Source organism: Arachis ipaensis, chromosome B4 (assembly GCF_059453495.1).
Source record: "Arachis ipaensis isolate K30076 ecotype BB chromosome B4, ASM5945349v1, whole genome shotgun sequence".
In the NCBI taxonomy this organism is placed as follows: Eukaryota; Viridiplantae; Streptophyta; class Magnoliopsida; order Fabales; family Fabaceae; genus Arachis; species Arachis ipaensis.
Genome location: NC_142439.1, coordinates 17750961 through 17778125, shown reverse-complemented (window position 1 = coordinate 17778125; position 27165 = coordinate 17750961). Strand labels below are relative to the sequence as shown.

The 27165-nt window shown below is 36.6% G+C and overlaps 1 non-coding gene across 1 annotated transcript; it reads right to left on the bottom strand.

The window, feature by feature from the left end:
- Positions 1-18093: 18093 nt before the first annotated feature.
- On the bottom strand, positions 18094-18201 carry LOC148566807 (small nucleolar RNA R71). The gene has a single exon (XR_015881690.1). It is a non-coding gene; the product is annotated as a small nucleolar RNA R71 (small nucleolar RNA).
- Positions 18202-27165: the final 8964 nt, after the last annotated feature.

Here is a 27165-nt window from a genome sequence, read left to right as displayed (position 1 = left end):
TGAGCCTCAAATTCCTTTGGTTCCTCATTAGGGAACTCCTTATTGGTCAGTGGACGTCCATTGAGGTCTTCCTCACTGGAAATCACTGCCTCTTCCTCCTCTATAGGTTCGGCCATTTTGGACATATTGATGGCCTTGCACTCTCTCTTTGGATTCTCTTCTATATTGCTTGGGAGAGTACTAGGAGGAATTTCAGTAACTCTTTTACTTAGCTGACCCACTTGTGCCTCTAAATTTCTGATGGAGGACCTTGTTTCAGTCATGAAACTGTGAGTGGTCTTAGTTAGATCAGAGACTATGGTTGCTAAGTCAAAGAGGCTCTGCTTAGAATTCTCTGTCTGTTGCTGAGAAGATGATAGAAAAGACTTGCTATTGCTAAACCTATTTCTCCCACCATTATTATTATTGAAGCCTTGTTGAGGCTTCTGTTGATCCTTCCATGAGAGATTAGGATGATTCCTCCATGAAGGATTGTAAGTGTTTCCATAGGATTCTCCCATGTAATTCACTTCTTCCATTCCAGGATTCTCAGGGTCATAAGCTTTTCCTTCAGAGGAGGCTTCTTTAGTACTGCCGGATGCAGCTTGCATTCCAGTCAGACTCTGAGAAATCATATTGACTTGCTGAGTCAAGATTTTGTTCCGAGTCAATATGGCATTCAGAGTATCAATCTCAAGAACTTCGTTCTTCTGAGTCATCCCATTATTCATAGGATTTTTTTCAGAAGTATACATGAACTAGTTATTTGTAACCATTTTAATGAGTTCTTGGGCTTCTGCAGACGTTTTCTTCAGATGAAAAGATCCACCAGCAGAGTGGTCCAATGACATCTTGGACAATTCAGACAGACCATCATAGAATATACATAAGATGCTCCATTCTGAAAGCATGTCAGAAGGACACCTTCTGATCAATTGCTTGTATCTTTCCCAAGCTTCATAGAGGGATTCACCTTCCTTCTATCTGAAGGTTTGTACTTCCACTCTAAGCTTACTTAACTTTTGAGGTGGAAAGAATTTGGCCAAGAAAGCATTGACCAACTTTTTTCAAGAGTTCAGGCTTTCTTTAGGTTGTGAGTCCAACCATGTCCTAGCTCTATCTCTTACAGCAAAGGGGAAAAGCATAAGTCTGTAGATCTCGGGATTAACCACATTGGTCTTAACAGTGTCACAGATTTGTAAGAATTCAGCTAAGAACTGATGAGGATCTTCCAATGGAAGTCCATGAAACCTGCAATTCTGCTGCATTAGAGAAACTAATTGAGGCTTAAGCTCAAAGTTGTTTGCTCCAATTGTAGGAACTGAGATGCTTCTCCCATAGAAGTTGGAGGTTGGTGCAGTAAAGTCACCAAGCATCTTCCTTGCGTCTCAACCATTGTTATTGTGTTCGGCTGCTATGTCTTCTTCTTTTTCAAAAATTTCTGTAAGGTCCTCTCCAGAGTGTAGTGCTTTAGCTTCTCTTAGCTTGCTCTTCAGAGTCCTTTCAGGTTCAAGATCAGCTTCAACAAGGATGTCTTTATCCTTGTTCCTGCTCATATGAAAAAAAAAGAGGAATCCTCTATGTCACAGTATAGAGATTCCTTTATGTGAGTAGAAGAATAGAAGAATGAGGTAGAGAGAGAATAAGAAGAATTCGAACACAAAGAGAGGGGGAGGGTTCGAATTATGAGTAGAATAGAAGTGTTAGTAAATAAATAAAATAAATAGAAAGAGAAGAGAAGAGAGAGAGAGAGAAAGAGAGAGAGAGAGAGAGAGAGAGAGAGAGAGAGAGAGAATTCGAATATTAGTTTAAAAGAAAAGAAAAATATTTTTGTTTTTATTTTAATTATTGGTTAGTATTTGAAAATATTAAAAGAAATAAAATTAGAATTTAAAACAATTAGTTAATTAAAAAGAATTTTGAAAAAGTAGTTAGTGTTTTCGAAAATTAGAAAGAGAAAAGTAGTTAGGTGGTTTTGAAAAAGATAAGAAATAGTAAACTTTTAAAATCAAACAAAAAGTCAAGTAGTTAATTGAAAAAGATTTAAAAATAAATTTTGAAAAGATAAGAAGTTAGAAAAAGATTTTGAAATTAAAGTTTTGAAAAAGATATGATTTGAAATTTATTTTGAAAAAGATCGAAAAGGAAATTAAAAAGATTTGATTTTTAAAATTAAAGTTAATGACTTGACTAACAAGAAACTAAAAGATATGATTCTAGAATTTAAAGATTGAACTTTTCTTAACATGAAAGTAACAAACTTGAAATTTTTGAATCAAAGCATTAAATGTTAGCAATAATTTCGAAAATATGAAATAAAAATAAGAAAAAGATTTTAAAGATTTATTTAAAGATTTTCGAAAATATTAAAAGAAAAATGAAAAAGATTTTGAAAAATTTTAAGAAAGAATTCGAAAATATCAAAAGAAAAATAGAAAAGATTTGATTTTGAAAAAGATTTGAAAAGATAAAGTTTTTAAATTGAAATTTTGACTTGACTAATAAGAAACAACTAAATTTTAAAACTTTTTGACTAAGTCAACCCAAAATTTCAAAATTTATGAGAAGAATAAGGAAAATATATATTTTTTTATTTTTGAATTTTTACTGAGGAGAGAGAAAAATAACAAAATGAAACAAAACATAAAAATTTAAGATCAAAACAAATAATGCATGTAAGAACACTTTGAATGTCAAGATGAACACCAAGAACACTTTGAAGATCAAGATGAACATCAAGAACATATTTTTGAAAATTTTTAAGAAAAGAAACACATGCAAGACACCAAACTTAAAAAATTTTAATGTTTAGACACTATGAATTCGAAAATGCACAAGAAAAACAAGAAAAGACACAAAATAAGAAAATTTAAAGATCAAACAAGGAAATTTATCAAGAACACCTTAAAGATCAATGAAGAACACAATGCATGAATTTTCGAAAATTTAAGAAAAATTAAAAAACATGCAATTTACACCAAACTTAAAATTGGACACTAGACTCAAACAAGAAACACACAATTTTTTTGGTTTTATGGTTTTATTAATTTTTTTTTTGTATTTTTCAAAAATTATGTTTGGAAAAAGAAAATAAAGAAATTCAAAATTTTTAATAAGAATTCCAGGATTCGTGCAGTGTTAGTCTAAAGCTTCAGTCCAAAAGATTAGACATGGCCAATGGCCAGCCAAGCTTTAGCACAGAATTTTAAATGAGAATCCAAAGGCTCATGCAATGTTATTCTAAAGCTTCGGTCCCAAAGAATTAGACATGGTCAAATGGCCAGCCAAGCTTTAGCATAACAAATACAGACATGTCCTTTCTACAATGGAAAGTGGAAACCTTAGTCCAAAAGATTAGACATGGCTTAACAGTCAGCCAGGTTTCAACATATCCCATGAACCTCTAGAATTCATTCTTAAAAATTGTTGAATGATTTTTCGAAAATATTTTATTTTATTTTATTTTATTTTTTTCGAAAAGAAAATAAAAAGCTTAAACATAAAATAAAATTACCCAATCTAAGCAACAAGATGAACCGTCAGTTGTTCAAACTCGAACAATCTCCAGCAACGGTGCCAAAAACTTGGTGCACGAAATTGCAATCACACTTTTCACAACTCCGCACAACTAACCAGCAAGTGCACTAGGTCATCCAGGTAATACCATATGTGAATAAGGGTAGATCTCATGAAGATTGTCGGCTTGAAGCAAGCTATGGTCATCTTGTAAATCTTAGTCAGGAGGATTCAAATGGTTATGAGTTTTTGATAATTAAAAGATAAATAAAACATAAAATAAGATAAAGGTACTTATGTAATTCATTGGTGGGAATTTCAGATAAGCGTTTGGAGATGCTTTGTTGCTTCTGAACCTTTGCTTTCCTATTGTCTTCTTCCAATCATGCGTGCTCCCTTCCATGGCAAGCTGTATGATCCTCTCGGATGAAAAATACCAGGTACGATCTCTACACGGCTAATCAACTGTCGGATTTCTCGTCTCAGATGAAAAATACCAAGCATAGCTACCGCACGGCTAATCATCTGTCAGTTCTCGCTAGCGTCGGAATAGGATCTCTCTATCCTTTTGCACACTGTCACCGCGCCCAACATACGCAAGTTTGAAGCTCGTCACAGTCATCCCTTCCTAGATCCTACTCGGAATACCACAGACAAGGTTTAGACATTCCGGATCTCAGAAATGCTGCCAATGGTTCTAGCCTATACCACGAAAGTTCTGATCTCAGATTCGGATGCTCTGATCTCAAGAGAATATACTCTGGCTGTCATCCAATGACTACGTTGAACATCATGTATACCGCTTGTGGTTGTTAGGCACGTGGATCTTTGCTAAGCGAGTAACGAAGATAGTGGGTGATTGTCACGGGTCACCCCTTCATTCTGACTTAACTGAATTAGGTACAAGAGTATATCTTGGAGAAGAAGTAGGCGTGAATTGAAAGAAAAACAATAGTGCTTGCATTAATTCATGAAGAACAGCAGAGCTCCACACCTTAATCTATGGGGTGTAGAAACTCCACCGTAGAAAATACATAAGAGAAAGAGGTCTAGGCATGACCGTGTGGTTAGCCTCCCAAAGAGGTTCCAAGTATGATAATCTAAAATAAATCTCTAAAAGTAGTTTTTATACTAAACTAGTTACTAGGGTTTACAGAAAATAAGTAACTAAATGCAGATAGTGCAGAAATCCACTCTCGGGGCCCACTTGGTTTGTGCTTGGGCTAAGCATTGAAGATTTCACGTGCATAGGCCATTCTTGGAGTTAAACGCCAGTTTGGGTGCCAGTTTGGGCATTTAACTCCAGTTTTGGTGCCAGTTCTGGCGTTTTATGCCAGAAAATGGTCTCTGGTTGGCGTTTAAACGCCAGTTTGGGCCATAAAATCTCAGGCAAAGTATGGACTATTATATATTGCTGGAAAGCCCAAGATGTCTACTTTTCACCACAATTGTGAGCGCGCCAATTCGGCTTCTGTAGCTCCAGAAAATTTATTTCGAGTGCAGGAGGGTCAGAATCCAACAGCATCTGCAGTCATTTTTCAGCCTCTGAATCAGATTTTTGCTCAGGTCCCTCAATTTCAGCCAGAAAATACCTGAAATCATAGAAAAACACACAAACTCATAGTAAAGTCCAGAAATGTAATTTTTGCATAAAAACTAATAAAAATATAATAAAAAGTAACTAAAACATACTAAAAACTATATAAAAACAATGCCAATAAGGGTATAAATTATCCGCTCATCACATCATATGGAGGGTGCCTATTGGTTGCCATGGGGTGGGATTTGAATAACCAGATGCTACCGATTGCATATGCAGTCATGGAGGCTGAGACAAAAGATTCACGGAATTGGTTCCTCTCAAATTTAATTGATGACATAGGAGAGGATAAATTATTACGAAGCACATTTATGTCTGACCAACAAAAAGTAATTTAATAACTTGTATTTTAGTGCTTTTAAAATTCTGCACCATATATTGCTGTGAAGTTAAAATTCTACACCTTATATTATTGTGAATTTAAAATTCTACACTATATATTGCTGTGAAGTTAGTGTTGTGAAATTAAAATTCTACACCTCATATTGCTGTGTATTAAAAATTCTGCACTCTATATTGTTGTGTATTTAAAATTATGCACCTTGTATTGCTATGAATTTAAAATTCTACACTATATATTGCTGTGTATTAAAAATTTTGCACCTTGTATTGTTGTGTTTGACTGTATATGCAAGGCTTGGTGGCAATTTTTGATGAATTACTTTCAGGTATTGATCACAGATTCTATGTGAGACACTTTTATACCAACTTCAAAAAGAAATTTTCAGGGCTGAACCTTAAGAAAAGAATGTGAAGAGCTGCTAAATGTACATATCTAGCAGTATGGAAAAAGGAGTTGATGGATATCCGAGCCATTAGTAAGGGTGCCTATCGACACTTGATAGGAATTTGTTCGAAGTATTGGACTAAATCAAGGTTTGAAATTTTATCCCAGGTGTGATGCTCTTGTTGATAACGTGTGGAAGCTTCAACTCTGCAATTGTTGAATCAAGGAAGAAATCAATATTGACAATATTAGAAGATATTCGAGTTTATTTGATGAAGAGATGAGCTGAAAATAGGGCATTAATTGAGAAATATAAGGATGACATTCTTCCTAGGATTAAGGTTAAGTTACAAAAAGAAATAAATGCTTCTAGGTGGTGGTTTCTGGTTGCTACTAGAATTTCAAAGTTTGAAGTGATAAGAGGCAGGGACAAGTTTGTAATAGACTCAATGAAGAAAGAATGTACTTGTAGAAAGTTTCAGACAACTGGTTTGCCTTGTCCACAAGCAGATATTGCAATTAATTGTGCTAAAGATGATATTTGGGAGTATGTTACAAGTTGTTACACTAAAGCTGCTTATGTGGCCTTTTATACCCCTATTATTAAGCCTTGTAATGGACACACTATGTGGGAAAAAATTCCTCATTCATATGTGATGTCTCCACCACACAGAATGCCAATTGGGAGGCCCAAGAAGAAAAAAGTAAGAAGGGAGGGTGAAGAACTACAAGGCCCAAGAACATTTGGGCTCGGGTTATAACCAAAATACCCTCGTTGTCTAAAATTGGGTCACAGCAAGAGAGGCTAATCCTTGTGTTGTTTAGCTCATATTAATTATAATTGTTGTTATTTTTTGTTTATTTCCATGATAGGAAATAAACTACTGCAACATCCTCAGCATCGCCAACCCAAAACAACAATGCTGAAAATGCTACAACTTCTACAACATTGCCAACCCAAAACAACACTACTGGGAATGCTGGATCTGCTCGGTCAATGCATAAAAGAATCAGATTGACCAATGTTGCAGCAACGGATAACACCCAACAAAAGGACACAAAAAATTTTAGCCACCAAAGTTAACTAGATTTCCTAGGAGCAACTCAACCTCAAGTGCACAAGGTCAATCTTCATTACAAGGGAGTCAGACTCAAAGTGCTCTCACTGAATCATAGTTGTGTCACATCTTGTATTTGGTGTTTGCTTTGAAAGAATAAAAAATATTGGTATTTTGTATTGAATTATGTGGGACCAACTCTTCCTTTGTTACTGAATTATTTTGCTAATGACTTATGTTACTTAGAGAACACTTTGGTTATGACTTATGTTAATCAGGAATTATCTTGGGTATGACTTATGTTATTAAGGGATCATCTTGATAATGACTAATGTGATGGATCCTTTTATGCATTTTTTATTAGTGCACTACTGAGATTGTCTCTCATTACTTTAGTTTGTCTATATTAAGATAATTGATGACAACAGAATGTTAATACCAATTTTAGCAAATGGCCACACTGCTATTACTTCTGGAATTGATTATAAATGGCCACACTACTATTACTTCTGCTAAGTTTAGCTGTCCCAGGCACATTGATACCTTAACCTCAAATGAGTTCCATTCTGCACCCACAAATAAAATATAAAAATTACCATAAACCAACCCACAACACCAAAGATGATAGACACCGATAGTTTGTATTTAGCACAAGCTAATTTAGCCTTCAAGGCGAAAATCCTCATCTTCAATCTTGTAACCTCAGTCTCTTGTGTTTTTGTAACTCTATCTGCCCAAGCAAAAAAAGTGCACTATTTTCCATTCTGCAACATAAAAAAAAAACACATGAAGAAACCCATGAAGATATCAAAATAAAAGCATTGAAACTTACATCAAAATATACACGGCCCCAAAATCTCTAGTCAGGATTCTCTGTTGTCTTCGACCATCTCTGTACAGGGGGTTCACCACAGTTGCATGTAAGTGTTTGTCGTCCTCTACTACTTTTTTGCGATGATGTAGAGCCTTAGAAAGCTATGGATTAGGGTGTCTTCCTTGTTTTCACAGAGAATGAAGATGATGAAGAAGAAGAAGTAAATTTAGGGTTCAGATTGGGATTTTTATCGTTTAATTTTTTAATATAAATTTTTACACAAAAAATAAAAAATATTTAAAAAATATTTTTTATTTGACTCAGATACTGGCTACCACATCAGAACTCCTTTTTTGCCACGTTACCAACATCTGTTAATGATTTGAATGATGTTAACGCTCAGGGATAGAATTGATGCAAATAAAAAATTTTTGGGATAAAATTGAAATAAATTGAAACATAGGAGAATTTTTGAAACTTTTAGTAAACTTCAGGAAGAAAAAGTATACTTTACCCTTGTTTGAATAATTATATATCTAACGCATTGATTTAATATATTATGTTTTCATTCTTTTTTAAAATTCTTTTCTTTTAGAATAAAAATGATTAAATTCTAAGTAAATACTTTGATCATAAAAATTTTAGATATTATATCTATTACAACAAAAATATTGAATACCATCACATTTAACATCGCAAGTTAGCGGCGAGTTTACTAGCGGATTTACTGTCAGATTTGACAATAAATTCGTCGGGCAAAACATTTACCGACAGATTCCGATTTTTGATGGTAAATTCTCCCACAATAATTAGAGAGAAAAAAGAAAAATTAGCGCGATTATTACCGTCAGATTTAGGATCGAATTTTTCCGACATTAAACCTAATTAGTGCAATGCTGCGTTTTGGCTACTCGCTGAAATCCTCTCCCCCTCATTTTGAATTACAGTCTCTCTCTCCCTCACCCTCTCATCTCTCACACTCTCTCTATAACCCTTTCGTCCTCCATTAATGACGTCTCTGGCAATCCCTTCTGGCATCCCCTCTCGTTGTCCGTCTCTCCTTCAAGCAAGCTTCGACACAACTCCATTCTCTTATCTCTTAGACTCTTTCTAATCGTCTCTCCCTTAACGATGTCTCTGGAAGCCCCATTTCATCATTCGTCTCTCCTTTAAGTGAGCTTCGACACAACTCCGGTGATCGGCATTCGCCATCTCTGGTTTTGGCAACAACACAGTGCCACTGCAACTCCTTCCTCTTTTTTTTATTTCCTTTCTTTTTCTGCAATCCAGGTTCTTAATCAAATCTCTTTATGAATTTTATTTTGGTTAGTTTTAGTTTTATTAGTTTGATTTTTAGTTAGTTAGCTTATTAGATTTATTTTTTGTCTTAGTGGATTCATGTGGTTAAAATAGGATTAGAATTAATTACTAGATTCTGAGACAGATGGAAGTATTCAGAATTTCTTCATTTCTGATGAATATGCTACTGGAACTATTTGGTTAAATGCTTAATTCTGTTGATGACTTCCATTGTTAATTCCTGTTTCACTGAAAATTTGTTGTAAAATGGGTTGAATGGCACTTACTTGATTTTGAGTTGTCATTTATTTCATATATTGCGTTGGAATTGTGAAGTTGAATTGTGAGCTTGCCTATTAACATCTTTTTAGAAACTTTTCAAGTTATATTGCTTAGGCACACTAAAATGAGTGAATTGAACACTTACTTTCTATAGTTGTGACACAAACTATCAAGTGCTAGTGTGTGATACAATTTTGCTATTATAGGTTGTGATACAATTTTGCTATTATATTATTTTTGTGATATATGTATTTGTTAGTATGCTCTTTGCAAACATGACGACAGGCAAAGGTGTCATGAATTAGCCTCGTGGTCGTGGTAAAGGGAGGGTGTCTACTGGTACCCCTTGGGACTTCTCATTCATTGCCCTTTACTCTAACTACCCCAGGGATGTCACAGGCAATGGATGCACAAGATTAGCCGTCTATCATGGTCCCTAATCCCAACTTCGTGGCTCCTTCTGCTGCGTACCCCTGCCACCAAGAAGTCGTCTGACTGCTTCACCAGAGTGGACTCCTCCACCACCTCTAGCAACAGACACCGCGGTGTCGGAATCCTTTCATGGATTCCAGCCAGATGCCCCTCCACGACCTCCCATCATACGGATGACGATTTGGCCTGATGGTTTGATGGCTTGAGTACTATTTTATGTCTTTTAAATGTAAACTATTTTGATATTCTTATTCAATATATGTGGTTTCTAATCTTAAGTTTTTCATTTTAGTTACTTAGTTTAATTAGTTATATTCACTTTTCTGGTTTTAGGGGATTTAGATTGTTAAAATAGGTTCGATTTATGTTAGTAGGTTTGAACTGTTGAAAGTGTTTGAGAATTCCTGATTGTTGATAGATATTGTTGCTTAAGTGATATAATGCCATATTTGTTTGTTTGTGAATTGTTTAAGTGAATTGTTGAAAGTAGAGTTTTAGGTGTCTTCTAATTATAGATGAAACTCTACTAAAATTTCTAAAAAATCTAAATATAATTGAAGTTTATAGTGTAATACCCTAATTACCCTAAGCTTTATCTCGCGTCGTAAAGCAGAGGTTAATCAAAGGTTACGACAATTCTAAAGCTTATACATATTTATATATAGAAAGAGATAATAACTCTAGAAGTCCGATGAAGAATTAAACTCAAAAACAGAATTGAAAAAGCGCGAAATGTTCACACAAAGCTACACTAAAGGAGGCACAAGATATACATACAGATTTCAAGACATATATATATATAACAAAGTATAATAGTCATAAGGACTAGCCGCCGCCCGCGGAGTTTAAGCCGGCTAGTTATATATAGACATACAGAGTTTTGAAAGTAAACAGCTTATATAATATTTCTCTCAAAGTAAGTCTCTAAGGTAGAGATAAATACAAAAGTGAGAGATTTAAACAAAATAAACCAAAAGACTTCAAAGGATAGCAAGGATCCTTCGCTCTGTCACCATCAAAATAACTCACGGAGGTGGGCTGTGACCTGCATCTGAAAAATAACAACAAAGTATGGAATGCGAACCGAAGGTTCTCAGTATGGTAACAGTGCCCAGTGATGTAAGATATAAGACTCCTGGACGCCAGAGGCAATCCTAGAGCTTCATACCAAACATATATTCAAGCTTAATGAAATAAATAACTTAAACCGTAAATAATAAACAAGGTATCTAAACTTAGGGAATTTCTAACTAAAACTAGTCACCACTGTCCTACAGCCTTCACCAGCCTACCCTCTGTGCGATCCTATTGCCACCGCCGACCTAACCTCCTCAGCACCAGACAATCACAGATAATGCAAGCAAGTAAAACATAGGTAGTAATCATATATAACAAGTACTCAAGAAGCAAGTAGGCATATTACAGTATTAGGCAAACTCAAGTAATCAAAGCAAACAAGTATACATAAGAGATGCATATGATAAATGCATGTCCTATTAGCTCGTGATATCACTTGTCGATCCGTAAATGCCAACCTGACAAATTCTTCCAGATGTAGCCTTTTCTGTCATGCCAGAGATATAGTGCCCTGCACACTCATGCAGCAGCGAATCTGCTACGCCAGAGATATAGTGTCCTGCACACTCATGTAGTAGGGAGTCTACTACGCCAGGGATATAGGCCCCGCACACTTCATGCAGCAGAGAAAGAAACAACAACAACTACTTCATGCAGCAGAGAAATCTGCTACGCCAGGGATATAGGCCCCGCACGCACACTCTCAACAACAACTACTCATGCAGCAGAGAAATCTGGCACGCCGGTGATGTAGGCTCCGCACACTCCCATATGATCCAGTAATTTCTTCAGTCATTTCCAAGCCTTCAAATCGTCATACCCATCACCAGTTTTCAACTTCTCAAAAATCTCTTCAGCCATATACTTCACAACTCAACACACCCCACGCAAAACTAGAAGTTATACAAACCTTCCAAACCTAGATCACCGGCTCTAACTCATAACTAAGATACCCTTTTCCATTCTTTTATTATTTTCCCTCTTGATTCTAGATCCTAAAACTGGCAAAAAGGTTTTAAAACAAGTGTTACTGAAGTTTACAAGCTTGATGGAAAGGTGAAACAGTTGAAAACAAGGTTTTGATTGAAAAACAGGGCAGTGTGCGTGCGCACTCCCAGAGAAATTTTCAAGAGGTGTGCGTACGCATAGAGGTATGCGTACGCACAGTGGGTAAAATCTCAACTCTGTTCATCTGCACAAGGCGTGCGAATACCCTCAATAGAGTGCACCTTCCAACGTATGCGTACGCACAGGGCTGCGCGTGCACACAGCTTGCAAAACTTCGTTGGTTGTGTGCGCGCACAGGTCGTGCTAGCGCTCTCATCAGCAAGCTTTCTCCTGTGTGAGTGCGCACAAGGCTGTGCGTGTACACAGGTTCAAAACTCACAGGGGTGTGCGTGCGCACACAAACCAGAAATCACAAATTCTGCAGCATGCACAGAATTCAGTTTTTGACACCAAACTTTGAGTGATCATAACTTCCTCTACAAAAATCTATTTCTTACAAACTTTATATCCATTTAAAGATTTTTCAATGAACTTTAATTTAAAGAAAATTTCAATAAATTTTGAAAACTGAGGCTCAAGTTATGATCCGTCAAAGTTCACAAAAAATCTATTTTTACCAAAAACATTAAAACTCTATTTCACCAAACTTCTCAATCCAAAATCAATTGCTCTACATCCAACCCTAATGTGTCTAAATTATATCCCTATGTCTTCTAATTCATTCCACACCTAAAATTTTCAATTTTACCATTTTTCACTCCTAATCATCATTCATTCTATTAATCTCTCAAACCATATGCAACAACACCACACATCAATAATTCCTCATACATAAATACTTCACTTACCACCTATCATCATCATAATAGTCATCCACCATCAATCATAGCTGAACAGAAATAATGCATCCTCGTGCAACATTAACTCAAAATTAACACCATTCAATATCATCACCAACCATAAGATTTAAAAACCTACAATCATCATCATGATATATCATCACACATCATAATCATCAAGATCCTTCAACAAGCATCATAAACATATATTATACATTCCAACATTCCCTGTAATCCTCTTCATCATACAACATAATTTCATAATTAATTAAGCATACACCAACACTATTCAATCCTATCTTATAGTCCACTAGCCTAAGTGTCCAGAAATATTATATATTACATAGAGGAAACCAAAACCATACCTTCACCGATTATCCTCCACGCACGAAACCACCAAAAAGCCAAGATAACTCCAAAAAGTACCAAAGCTCAAACTAACAACACATATATCACCAAAATCAAAATCTAGAAACCACAACATACAATACTACAAGGGTATATGTGGAACTTTACCTTGTCCAAAGGGGATTGAGGCAAAGCCCAACAATTACCCACTACTAGAGATCATCTAAACAACCAAAACCACAAAATCTACTCAAAAACCATATCCAAAAACGTGAAAACTGTTAGGGCTGAAAGAAGGAGTATGAAATTCAAGTTGTCACCAAATTTGTTTAGCTATAAATGAAGAGCTCGATGAGAGCTTTGTGTGGCTGCAAACGGCTCGTCAATTGGAGTTCCGGATCAAAAGTTATGGAGTTTTGAAGAGGGAGATAAATAGTGACAATGGCTTCCTTCTCCTCTCTTCTCCCTATCCGAGCTCTCTCTCTCTCTCTCTCTCTCTCTCTCTCTCTCTCTCTCTCTCTCTCTCTCTCTCTCTATATCTCTTGGTGTTAAAATGAGCTTCTTAGGCTCATTTATTGCTTTATATAAGTTGGACTTGGGCCTAACTTGAGCCCGGTCCAACCATGTAGCGTTTTTAGTTTGTTTGGCCCAACTTTGGGCCAAACCTTTAAGATAAGTGCCCGGTTTGCTATTTCAAAAACTTTTCTAAGGTTTCCTATTGTTTCACTCTCTCTCACGTAGTGCTGGACAGACTTAAGCCGGTACTGCCGGCTAATCTATCGGTACGCGTTTTTACGCGAAATTTTTCAAAAGAGAACATTTTTCCACTCAGAAAAATCCACTGAATCCGAATCTCATATTTATATTTTAAGAAAAACATTTTTATATTTTTGAACCTATACCGGACAACTAAATTATTCTATTCTAGTTAAGCGGTTTTTCGTGAAAACTCTGGTTCTTACATATAGATTACTTGATGAGCGGATAATTTATACGCTTTTTGGCATTATTTTTAGTATGTTTTTAGTAGAATCTAGTTACTTTTAGGGATGTTTTCATTATTTTTTATGTTAAATTCATATTTTTGGACTTTATTATGAGTTTGTGTGTTTTTCTGTGATTTCAGGTATTTTCTGGCTGAAATTGAGGGACTTGAGCAAAAATCAGATTCAGAGGTTGAAGAAGGACTGCTGATGTTGTTGGATTCTGACCTCCCTGCACTCAAAGTGGATTTTCTGGAGCTACAGAACTCAAAATGGTGCTCTTCCAATTGCGTTGGAAAGTATACATCCAGGGCTTTCCAGCAATGTATAATAGTCCATACTTTGACTGAGTTTAGATGACGTAAAAGGGCATTGAACGCCAGTTCTACACTGCTGTCTGGAGTTAAACGCCAGAAACACGTCACAAACCAGAGTTGAACGCCAAAAATACGTTACAACCTGGCGTTCAACTCCAGAAAGAGCCTCTGCACGTGTAACATTCAAGCTCAGCCCAAGCACACACCAAGTGGGCCCCGGAAGTGGATTTATGCATCAATTACTTACTTCTGTAAACCCTAGTAACTAGTTTAGTATAAATAGGACTTTTTACTATTCTATTAGACATCTTTTGATCATTTTTAGATCTCTAGACCTCCATGGGAGGCTGGCCACTCGGCCATGCTTACCCTCTATTCACTTATGTATTTTTCAACGGTAGAGTTTCTGCACTCCATAGATTAAGGTGTGGAGCTCTGCTGTTCCTCAAAGATTAATGCAAAGTACTACTGTTTTTCTATTCAATTCAACTTATTCTGCTTCTAAGATATTCATTCGCACTTCAACCTGAATGTGATGAACGTGACAATCATCATCATTCCCCATGAACGCGTGCCTGACAACCACTTCCGTTCTACCTTAGATTGAATGAGTATCTCTTGGATCTCTTAATCAGAATCTTCGTGGTATAAGCTAGATTGATGGCAGCATTCATGAGAGTCCGAAAAGTCTAAACCTTATCTGTGGTATTCCAAGTAGGACTCTGGGATTGAATAACTGTGACGAACTTCAAACTCGCGAGTGCTGGGCGTAGTGACAGACGCAAAAGGAGGGTGAATCCTATTCCAGTATGATCGAGAACCTCAGATGATTAGCCGTGCTGTGACAGAGCATTTGGACCATTTTCACAAGAGGATAGGATGCAACCATTGACAAGGGTGATGCCTCCAGACGATTAGCCATGCAGTAACAGCGCATCGGACCATTTTCCAGAGAGGATTAAAAGTAGCCATTGACAACGGTGATGTCCTTAAATAAAGCCAGCCATGGAAAGGAGTAAGATTGATTGGATGAAGACAGCAGGAAAGCAGAGGTTCAGAGGAACGAATGCATCTCTATACGCTTATCTGAAATTCTAACCAATGAATTACATAAGTATTTCTATCCTTATTTTATGTTTACTTATTATTTAATTTCGAAAACTCCATAACCTTTTGATATCCACCTGACTAAGATTTACAAGGTGACCATAGCTTGCTTCATACCAACAATCTCCGTGGGATCGACCCTTACTCACGTAAGGTTTATTACTTGGACGACCCAGTGCACTTGCTGGTTAGTTGTATCGAAGTTGTGAATGAAAAACGATTTATTAAGACGTGCGTACAGAGTTTCTGGCGCCGTTGCCTGAGATCACAATTTCGTGCACCAAGTTTTTGGCGCCGTTGCCGAAGATTGTTCGAGTTTGGACAACTGACGGTTCATCTTGTTGCTCAGATTAGGTAATTTTCTTTTTGTTTTATTTTTAAAAAGAAAAAAATTTTTTCAAAAATCTGTCAAAATTTTCTCATTTGTTTTCGAAAAATTTTTTTTTTTAAAATCAATGTTTTCAAAAATATATTTTTCTTTAGAATTTTTAAGAATGAATTCTAGTGTTTCATGATGATTTGTTGAATCCTGGCTGGTTGTAAGCCATGTCTAATCTTTTGGACTGGGGTTTCAACTTATCATCACAAGAGCTTGTTGATTTTCACACACTTAGTTGCTCTATACATGGAAAGTATAAATATCTTCTAAAGCTTGACTGGCTATTAAGCCATGTCTAACCCTCAGATTGGAGCTTTAGACTAAGAGTACAAAGATTCATAGAATTCATATTAAAAATTTTGGAATCCTTATTTTTCTTTTTCATATATAATTTTCGAAAAAATCCAAAAAAAAAATCATAAAAATAAAAAATATTTCATGTTTCTTGTTTGAGTCTTGAGTCAAGTTGAAAGTTTGGTGTCAATTGCATATTCATCTTGCATTTTTCGAAAAATTCATGCATTCATAGTGTTCTTCATGATCTTCAAGTTGTTCTCGGTAAGTCTTCTTGTTTGATCTTGATGTTTTCATGTTTTGTGTCTTTTCTTGTTTTTCATATGCATTCTTGCATTCATAGTGTCTATACAAGAAAAATTTTTAAGTTTGGTGTCTTGCATATTTTCTTTGCATTAAAAATTTTCAAAAATATGTTCTTGATGTTCATCATGATCTTCAAAGTGTTCTTGGTGTTCATCTTGGCATTCATAGCATTCTTGCATGCATTCATTGTTTTGATCTAAAAATTTTCATGCATTGCATCATTTTCATGTTTTTCTCTCTCATCATAAAAATTTAAAAAATAAAAAAAAATATCTTCTCCTTTTTCTCTCTTAAAATTTCGAAAATTAGATTTGACTTTTTTCAAAAAATTTTAAAATCTAGTTGTTTTTATGAGTCAAATCAAATTTTCAATTTAAAAATCTTATCTTTTTCAAAATCTTTTTCAAAAATCAAATCTTTTTCATTTTTCTTATCTATTTTCGAAAATTTCAAAAAAAAATATTTTTCAAAAATCTTTTTCTTAATTTTACATCATATTTTCGAAAATAACATCATCAATTAATTTTTGATTCAAAAATTTCAAGTTTGTTACTTGCTTGTTAAGAAAGATTCAAACTTTGAGTTCTACAATCATATCTTGTGATTTCTTGTGAATCAAGTCATTAATTGTGATTTTAAAAATCAAATCTTTTTCAAAACTAATTTCAATCATATCTTTTCAAAAATATCTCTTTATCTTATCTTTTTCAAAATTTGATTTTAAAATATCCTTTCTAACTTCTTATCTTCTTATCTTTTCAAAATTGATTTTCAAATTTGTTTCAACTAACTAACTAACTTTTTGTTTGTTTCTTATCTTTTTCAAAACTACCTAACTAACTCTCTCTCTCTAATTTTCGAAAATATCTTCCCTCTTTTTCAAAATTTCTTTTTAATTAACTAATTATTTTAATTTTTTATTTTAATTTTTGAAAAATTACTAACCTTTTTCAAAAACTATTTTCGAAAATCACTAACTCTTTTTCAAAAATAATTTTCGAAAATTCTCTCTCTCTCTTATCTCCTTCTATTTATTTATTCATCTACTAATACTTCATCTCACCCAAATTCGAACCCCCTCTTCCATCTGTGTTCGAATTTTTTCTTCTTCTTTTCTTCTACTCACACAGGGACCTCTATACTGTGGTAAAAAGGACCCCTATTATTATTATTTTTCTGTCCTTCTTTTTCATATGAGCAGGAGCAAGGACAAGAACATTTTTGTAGAAGCAGATCCAGAACCTGAAAGGACTCTGAAGAGGAAACTAAGAGAAGCTAAATTACAACAATTCAGCAAGCACCTTTCAGAAATTTTCGAACAGGAAGAGGAGATGGCAGCCGAAAATAATAATAATGCAAGGAGGATGCTTGGTGACTTTACTGCACCTAATTCCAATTTACATGGAAGGAGCATCTCCATTCCTGCCATTGGAGCAAACAATTTTGAGCTTAAACCTCAATTAGTTTCTCTGATGCACCAGAACTGCAAGTTTCATGGACTTCCATCTGAAGATCCTTTTCAGTTCTTAACTGAATTCTTGCAGATATGTGATACGTGTTAAGACTAATGGAGTAGATCCTGAAGTCTACAGGCTCATGCTTTTCCCTTTTGCTGTAAGAGACAGAGCTAGAGTATGGTTGGACTCTCAACCTAAGGATAGCCTGAACTCTTGGGATAAGCTGGTTACGGCTTTCTTAGCCAAGTTCTTTCCTCCTCAAAAGCTTAGTAAGCTTAGAGTGGATCTTCAAACCTTCAGACAGAAAGAAGGTGAATCCCTCTATGAAGCTTGGGAGAGATACAAAGGACTGACCAAAAAGTGTCCTTCTGATATGCTTTCAGAATGGACCATCCTGGATATATTCTATGATGGTCTGTCTGAATTAGCTAAGATGTCATTGGATACTTCTGCAGGTGGATCCATTCACCTAAAGAAAATGCCTGCAGAAGCTCAAGAACTCATTGACATGGTTGCTAATAACCAGTTCATGTACACTTCTGAGAGGAATCCTGTGAGCAATGGGACACCTATGAAGAAGGGAGTTCTTGAAATTGATACTCTGAATGCCATATTGGCTCAGAATAAAATATTGACTCAGTAAGTCAATATGATTTCTCAGAGTCTGAATGGAATGCAAGCTGCATCCAACAGTACTCAAGAGGCATCTTCTGAAGAAGAAGCTTATGATCCTGAAAACCCTGCAATAGCAGAGGTGAATTACATGGGTGAACCTTATGGAAACACCTATAACCCCTCATGGAGAAATCACCCAAATCTCTCATGGAAGGATCAACAAAATCCTCAACAAGGCTTTAATAATGGTGGAAGAAATAGGTTTAACAATAGTAAACCTTTTCTATCATCCACTCAACAACAGACAGAGAACTCTGAACAAAATACCTCTAATTTAGCAAACTTAGTCTCTGATCTATCTAAGGCCACTGTAAGTTTCATGAATGAAACAAGGTCCTCCATTAGAAATTTGGAGGCACAAGTGGGCCAGCTGAGTAAAAGGATCACTGAAATCCCTCCTAGTACTCTCCCAAGCAATACAGAAGAAAATCCAAAGGGAGAGTGCACGGCCATTGACATAGTCTACACGGCCGAACCTGGAGAGGAAGGGGAGGACGTAAATCCCAGTGAGGAAGACCTCCCGGGACGTCCAGTGATCAATAAGGAGTTTCCCTTTGAGGAACCAAAGGAATCTGAGACTCATCTAGAGACCATAGAGATTCCATTGAACCTCCTTATGCCCTTCATGAGCTTTGATGAGTATTCCTCTTTTGAAGAAAATGAGGATGTTACTGAAGAGCAAGTTGCCAAGTACCTTGGTGCAATCATGAAGGTGAATGCCAATTTATTTGGTATTGAGACTTGGGAAGATGAACCTCCCTTGTTCACCAATGAACTAAGTGATCTGGATCAACTGACATTGCCTCAGAAGAAACAGGATCCTGGAAAGTTCGTAACCTTGTACCATAGGCAACATAATCTTTGAAAAGGCTCTGTGTGACCTTGGTTCAGGGATAAACCTCATGCCCCTCTCTGTAATAGAGAAACTGAGAATCTTTGGGGTGCAAGCTACTAAAATCTCATTAGATATGGAAGACAATTCAAGAAAACAGGCTTATGGACAAGTAGAGGATGTGTTAGTAAAGGTTGAAGGCCTTTACATCCCTACTGATTTCATAGTCTTAGATACTGGGAAGGATGAGGGTGAATCCATCATCCTTGGAAGACCCTTCCTAGCCACAGCAAGAGCTGTGATTGATGTTGACAGAGGTGAACTAGTCCTTCAATTGAATGAGGACTCCCTTGTGTTTAACACTCGAGGTCATCCTTCTGTAAACATGGAGAGGAAGCATAAAAAGCTTCTCTCAAAACAGAGTCAACCAGAGCCCCCACAGTCAAGCTCTAAGTTTGGTGTTAGGAGGCCACAACCAAACTCTAAGTTTGGTGTTGGGAAGTCTCAACAATGCTCTGAACATCTGTGAGGCTCCATGAGAGCCCACTGTCAAGCTATTGACATTAAAGAAGCGCTTGTTGGGAGGCAACCCAATTTTTATTTATCTAATTTTATTTTTCTTGTTCTTTCATGTTTTATTAGGTTCATGATCATGTGGAGTCACAAAATAAATATAAAAATTGAAAACGGAATCAAAAACAGTAGAAGAAAAATCACACCCTGGAGGAAGACCTTACTGGCATTTAAACGCCAGTAAGAAGCATCTGGCTGGCGTTCAACGCCAGAACAGAGCATGGTTCTGGCGCTGAACGCCCAAAATGGGCAGCATCTAGGCATTTGAACGCCAGAATTGCACCCTGGAGAAGAGCTGGCGCTGAACGCCCAGAACAAGCATGGTTCTGGTGTTCAACGCCAGAAATGGGCAACAAATGGGCGTTCAACGCCCAGAACAAGCACCAATCTGGCGCTGAACACCCAGAGTTGTGTGCAAGGGCATTTTGCATGCCTAATTTGGTGCAAGGGTGTAAATCCTTGAACACCTCAAGATCTGTGGACCCCACAGGATCCCCACCTACCTCCACTCACTTCTTCTCACCCCTCTTTCACACAATCCCATAAACACTCTTCCCCAAAACTCTTCACCAATCACCTCAATCTCTCTTTCCTATCACCACTTCACCACTCACATCCATCCACTCTTCCCCATAAACCTACCTCATAAACACAACACAACCCTCTCTTCTCTTCTTGGCCGAATACACCTCTCCCCCCTCTCCTCCTTATTTTCTTCTTCTTCTTCATCTATTCTTTCTTCTCTTGCTCGAGGGTGAGCAATATTCTAAGTTTGGTGTGGTAAAAGCATAAGCTTTTTGTTTTTCCATTACCATTGATGGCACCCAAGACCGAAGAATCCTCTAGAAAAGGGAAAGGGAAGACAAAAGCTTCCACCTCCGAGTCATGGGAGATGGAAAGATTCATCTCTAAAGCTCATCAAGACCACTTCTATGATGTTGTGGCCAAGAAGAAGGTGATCCCCGAGGTCTCTTTCAAGCTCAAGAGAAATGAGTATCCGGAGATCCGACATGAAATCCAAACAAGAGGTTGGGAAGTTCTAACAAACCCCATCCAACAAGTCGGCATCCTAATGGTTCAAGAGTTCTATGCCAATGCATGGATCACTAGGAACCATGATCAAAGTAAGAACCCGAACCCAAAGAATTATCTCACAATGGTTCGGGGGAAATACTTCGATTTTAGTCCGAAAAATGTGAGGTTGGCGTTCAACTTGCCTATGATGCAAGGAGATGCACGCCCCTACACTAGAAGGATCAACTTTAATCAAAGGTTGGACCAAGTCCTCATGGACATATGTGTGGAAGGAGCTCAATGGAAGATTGACTCCAAAGGCAAGCCGGTTCAACTAAGAAGACTGGACCTCAAGCCTGTAGCTAGAGGATGGTTAGAGTTCATCCAACGCTCCATCATCCCCACTAGCAACCGATCTGAAGTTACTGTGGATCGAGCCATCATGATCCATAGCATCATGATTGGAGAGGAAGTAGAAGTTCATAAAGTCATCTCCCTTGAACTCTACAAAATAGCCGAAAAGCCCTCTCCTGGGGCAAGGCTAGCTTTTCCTCATCTTATTTGCCATCTATGTTACTCAGCTGGAGCTTCCATAGAAGGAGACATTCCCATTGAGGAAGAGAAGCCCATCACTAAGAAAAGGATGGAGCAAGCAAGAGAGCCCATTCATGGATCTCAAGAGACGCATGAAGCTCATCACCATGAGATCCCGGAGATGCCTCAAATGCATTTTCCTCCACAAAACTATTGGGAGCAAATCAACACCTCCCTAGGAGAATTAAGTTCTAACATGGGACAATTAAGGGTAGAATATCAAGAGCACTCCATCATCCTTCATGAAATTAGAGAAGATAAAAAAGCAATGAGGGAGGAGCAACAAAGACAAGGAAGAGACATAGAAGAGCTCAAGGACATCATTGGTTCCTCAAGAAGGAAACGCCACCATCACTAAGGTGGACTCATTCCTTGTTCTTATTTTCTGTTTTTCGTTTTCTTAATGTTAAGTGCTTATCCATGTTTGTGTCTTCATTACATAATCATTAGTATTTAGTAACTTTGTCTTAAAGTTATAAATGTCCTATGAATCCATCACCTCTCTTAAATGAAAACTGTTTTAATTCAAAAGAACAAGAAGTACATGAGTTTCGAATTTATCCTTGAACTTAGTTTAATTATATTGATGTGGTGACAATGCTTCTTGTTTTCTGAATGAATGCTTGAACAGTGCATATGTCTTTTGAAGTTGTTGTTTAAGAATGTTAAATATGTTGGCTCTTGAAAGAATGATGACAAGGAGACATGTTATTTGATAATCTGAAAAATCATAAAAATGATTCTTGAAGCAAGAAAAAGCAGCAAAGAACAAAGCTTGCAGAAAAAAAGAAAAAAATAGCAAAAAAAAAAATAGAGAAAAAGCAAGCAGAAAAAGCCAAAGCTCTTAAAACCAAAAGGCAAGAGCAAAAAGCCAATAGCCCTTAAAACCAAAAGGCAAGGGTAATAAAAAGGATCCCAAGGCTTTGAGCATCAGTGGATAGGAGGGCCTAAAGGAATAAAATCCTGGCCTAAGCGGCTAAACCAAGCTGTCCCTAACCATGTGCTTGTGGCGTGAAGGTGTCAAGTGAAAACTTGAGACTGAGCGGTTAAAGTCAAGGTCCAAAGCAAAAGAAGAGTGTGCTTAAGAACCCTGGACACCTCTAATTGGGGACTTTAGCAAAGCTGAGTCACAATCTGAAAAGGTTCACCCAGTTATGTGTCTGTGGCATTTATGTATCCGGTGGTAATACTGGAAAACAAAGTGCTTAGGGCCACGGCCAAGACTCATAAAGAAGCTGTGTTCAAGAATCATCATACTGAACTAGGAGAATCAATAACACTATCTGAACTCTGAGTTCCTATAGATGCCAATCATTCTGAACCTCAATGGATAAAGTGAGATGCCAAAACTATTCAAGAGGCAAAAAGCTACAAGTCTCGCTCATCTGATTGGAGCTATGTTTCATTGATAGTTTGGAATTTATAGTATATTCTCTTTTTTTATCCTATTTGATTTTCAGTTGCTTGGGGACAAGCAACAATTTAAGTTTGGTGTTGTGATGAGCGGATAATTTATACGCTTTTTGGCATTGTTTTTAGTATGTTTTTAGTAGAATCTAGTTACTTTTAGGGATGTTTTCATTAGTTTTTATGTTAAATTCACATTTCTGGACTTTACTATGAGTTTGTGTGTTTTTCTGTGATTTCAGGTATTTTCTGGCTGAAATTGAGGGACTTGAGCAAAAATCAGATTCAGAGGTTGAAGAAGGACTGCTGATGCTGTTGGATTCTGACCTCCCTGCACTCAAAGTGGATTTTCTGGAGCTACAGAACTTAAAATGGCGCTCTTCTAATTGCGTTGGAAAGTAGACATCTAGGGCTTTCCAGCAATGTATAATAGTCCATACTTTGACCGAGTTTAGACGACGTAAAAGGGCGTTGAACGCCAGTTCTACGCTGTTGTCTGGAGTTAAACGCCAGAAACACGTCACAAACCAGAGTTGAACGCCAAAAATACGTTACAACCTGGCGTTCAACTCCAGAAAGAGCCTCTGCACGTGTAACATTCAAGCTCAGCCCAAGCACACACCAAGTGGGCTCCGGAAGTGGATTTATGCATCAATTACTTACTTCTGTAAACCCTAGTAACTAGTTTAGTATAAATAGGACTTTTTACTATTCTATTAGACATCTTTTGATCATTTTTAGATCTCTAGACCTCCATGGGAGGCTGGCCACTCGGCCATGCTTACCCTCTATTCACTTATGTATTTTTCAACGGTAGAGTTTCTGCACTCCATAGATTAAGGTGTGGAGCTCTGCTGTTCCTCAAAGATTAATGCAAAGTACTACTGTTTTTCTATTCAATTCAACTTATTCCGCTTCTAAGATATTCATTCGCACTTCAACCTGAATGTGATGAACGTGACAATCATCATCATTCCCCATGAATGCGTGCCTGACAACCACTTCCGTTCTACCTTAGATTGAATGAGTATCTCTTGGATCTCTTAATCAGAATCTTCGTGGTATAAGCTAGATTGATGGCGGCATTCATGAGAGTCCGGAAAGTCTAAACCTTGTCTGTGGTATTCCGAGTAGGACTCTGGGATTGAATGACTGTGACGAACTTCAAACTCGCGAGTGCTGGGCGTAGTGACAGACGCAAAAGGAGGGTGAATCCTATTCCAGTATGATCGAGAACCTCAGATGATTAGCCGTGCTGTGACAGAGCATTTGGACCATTTTCACAAGAGGATAGGATGCAGCCATTGACAAGGGTGATGCCTCCAGACGATTAGCCATGCAGTGACAGCGCATCGGACCATTTTCCAGAGAGGATTAAAAGTAGCCATTGACAACGGTGATGTCCTTAAATAAAGCCAGCCATGGAAAGGAGTAAGATTGATTAGATGAAGACAGCAGGAAAGCAGAGGTTCAGAGGAACGAATGCATCTCTATACGCTTATCTGAAATTCTAACCAATGAATTACATAAGTATTTCTATCCTTATTTTATGTTTACTTATTATTTAATTTCGAAAACTCCATAACCTTTTGATATCCACCTGACTGAGATTTACAAGGTGACCATAGCTTGCTTCATACCAACAATCTCCGTGGGATCGACCCTTACTCACGTAAGGTTTGTTACTTGGACGACCCAGTGCACTTGCTGGTTAGTTGTATCGAAGTTGTGAATGAAAAACGATTTATTAAGACGTGCGTACAGAGTTTGTGGCGCCGTTGCCTGAGATCACAATTTCGTGCACAATTACTTCAAATTTGATTTAAACTACCAATCTTAAATTTTGCATTGATAGGTTTGCGCTAAATAACAACGCATTTACATAGGAGTGTACCAACGTCATCAAGCTGATGTACGACCACCCATAACTGAGCTACCAGAAGATCCCTGCTGAGACCAGAGACCGATCATATTCAAACCTTATCTAGTTTATATCTTCTGTTTTATTAATTATGTATTTAATTTCGATTAATTAGTGGTAAATGTTTTTTGTGTAGGAGAAATTTATATGGGACAAGACTCACGATGCCATGATTAGGAAGATCTTCGACCATCGGATGGCTTGGCAACTTCAGCATATGATAGAGGACGTACGTGAGAGGCGCAACCCCCTCACTGTTTGGCTCCGCCGGGACATTAAGAAGGCATTATACGTCAATTGGGAGACTGATGAGGGGTTTATGCATTACCGTCTCACAAACAAAGCTAACAGGGAATCGTCCAGGTCGTCGAAGTATACCGGCGGCTCAGCGACTTTTATGAAGACAAAGGCCAGGCTAGTATGTAACCTGTTTTATTTTATTATTAACTTCATTTTGTCTTTGACATTTAATGTTATTATTACTTGATTTAACATATTATTTCAACATGTGTAGTCTAAGTCATTGGATCGTGATGTGTCGATGGCGGAAACCTTCAAGTATATTCACACTCTGAAGGAGAACAAGGAGAGATTTACTGATCAGCAATCTAAGAATCATTATGTGAGTAAACATCATTTGACGTAAAGTTTTCAATTAACTGTCATCCTAATCATAACATGTGTTACACAGAGAGTCCTACACGCAGAGACTAGAGACCGCAACCCAGCAATCCCAGCCTATAGGAGAGGATGGCAGCAGCTCCGCAGATGCAGTCGTCGATCCTGACACGGTTTGGCACGAGACCGCATCTGAGCCATACAAAAATTGCATCTATGAAGTGGGATCATTTTTTGCCAACAACCTCCACACCTCCACATTTAGGGTTTCATCTGCCTCTGCCACCAACTGCGCTATCGATCCCGAGGACAGCGTTATCAGTTTGACGGATCAGGTGCTAATCTCACACAGATTAGGCAGGAGCTGGAGCGACTTCAGCAGATGGAGCAATAGATGGAGGTGTACCAAGAGCAGATATGTCCTAGTGGTAGCGGTACTGCTGGTGGCAACGGCACTGCTGGAAGGGCACCGACATCACCGCCTAGTCCGCCGCCTCAGTAGCATTAGGGGATAACGACGACGACTATCAAGATCTGTACTAATTAGAGTTTTGTTCTAGACTGTTTGATTGTATTTTATTTATTTGATTTTTTATTTTACTCGTACATTTGATATTTAATAAAATCATTATTTGGTTTTTATTATTTAGAATTTGACTGCCACTTGGGATAAATTTTAAAAAGATAAAAATAAAATAATTTTACTACTAGTTGTGTTTAAAAAAATAAAAAAATTATAGTTACCATCAAATTTACTGAAAAAAAATCCGACGTTAATTAGGTAGGAAACAAAATAGTGCCGCTCCAACATAACTTGTGAAAATTTTTCGCCAGTAATCAAATAGTTTTCAGGCAAAGAATTCGGCGTAGAATCCGATAGTAATTACCGGTGAATTGAAAAATCTAACGGTAACTTATTATTAATGAGGATTATACCATCAAATTATACCAACAAATTATTTTCATTATTTTGTTAATAAATTCAATGGTACTTAACATTTTTTTTGTACTGATTATAAAATTATTTATTTTAAAAATTTAAATTATTATACAAAATCAGAATAACAGTTATATATATACATATATATAAAACAAGATTAAATTTCTTGGTCATCATTATTTAGCTATTGGCAAGTTAGAGCCCAATCTTCATACAAAACTAGCCAGTAATAAAGGGTGTTCACAATGCAATTTAGATCGATTTTAAATAAAAAAAATTATTATCCAATTTGAACACATTAGTTTTATTTACAGTGCAATTTGGATTGAATTTATAATTTTATAAATAAAAAAATTAAATATACATAATAAATTTCAATATCAAATATTAAATAACTAATAATTATATAACCAGTCTTAATAATATTTTATTAAACTAATAATAACATAACGGTAGAAATAAAATTATAGATTGATTAAAATAAATCAATCTCATTTTAAATTCATAAAATGTTCACTAATAGTACATAAATAAGATGAAAATATATAACAAATTAAACATATTATAAGTAAAATTTTTAATATAATAATAATATTATTATATCACATTGTACGATTTAGAAGAAACATAATTAATATAATTTTAAGAAATAGATCCAAAAATTTGATCCAACCCATGCGATTTATAAAAATAAAATTCAATTAAATCTAAGTTAATACAATTTTAATCGGTTTTTCTTTTTACATTACAAGGGGCTTTCATACTCAAA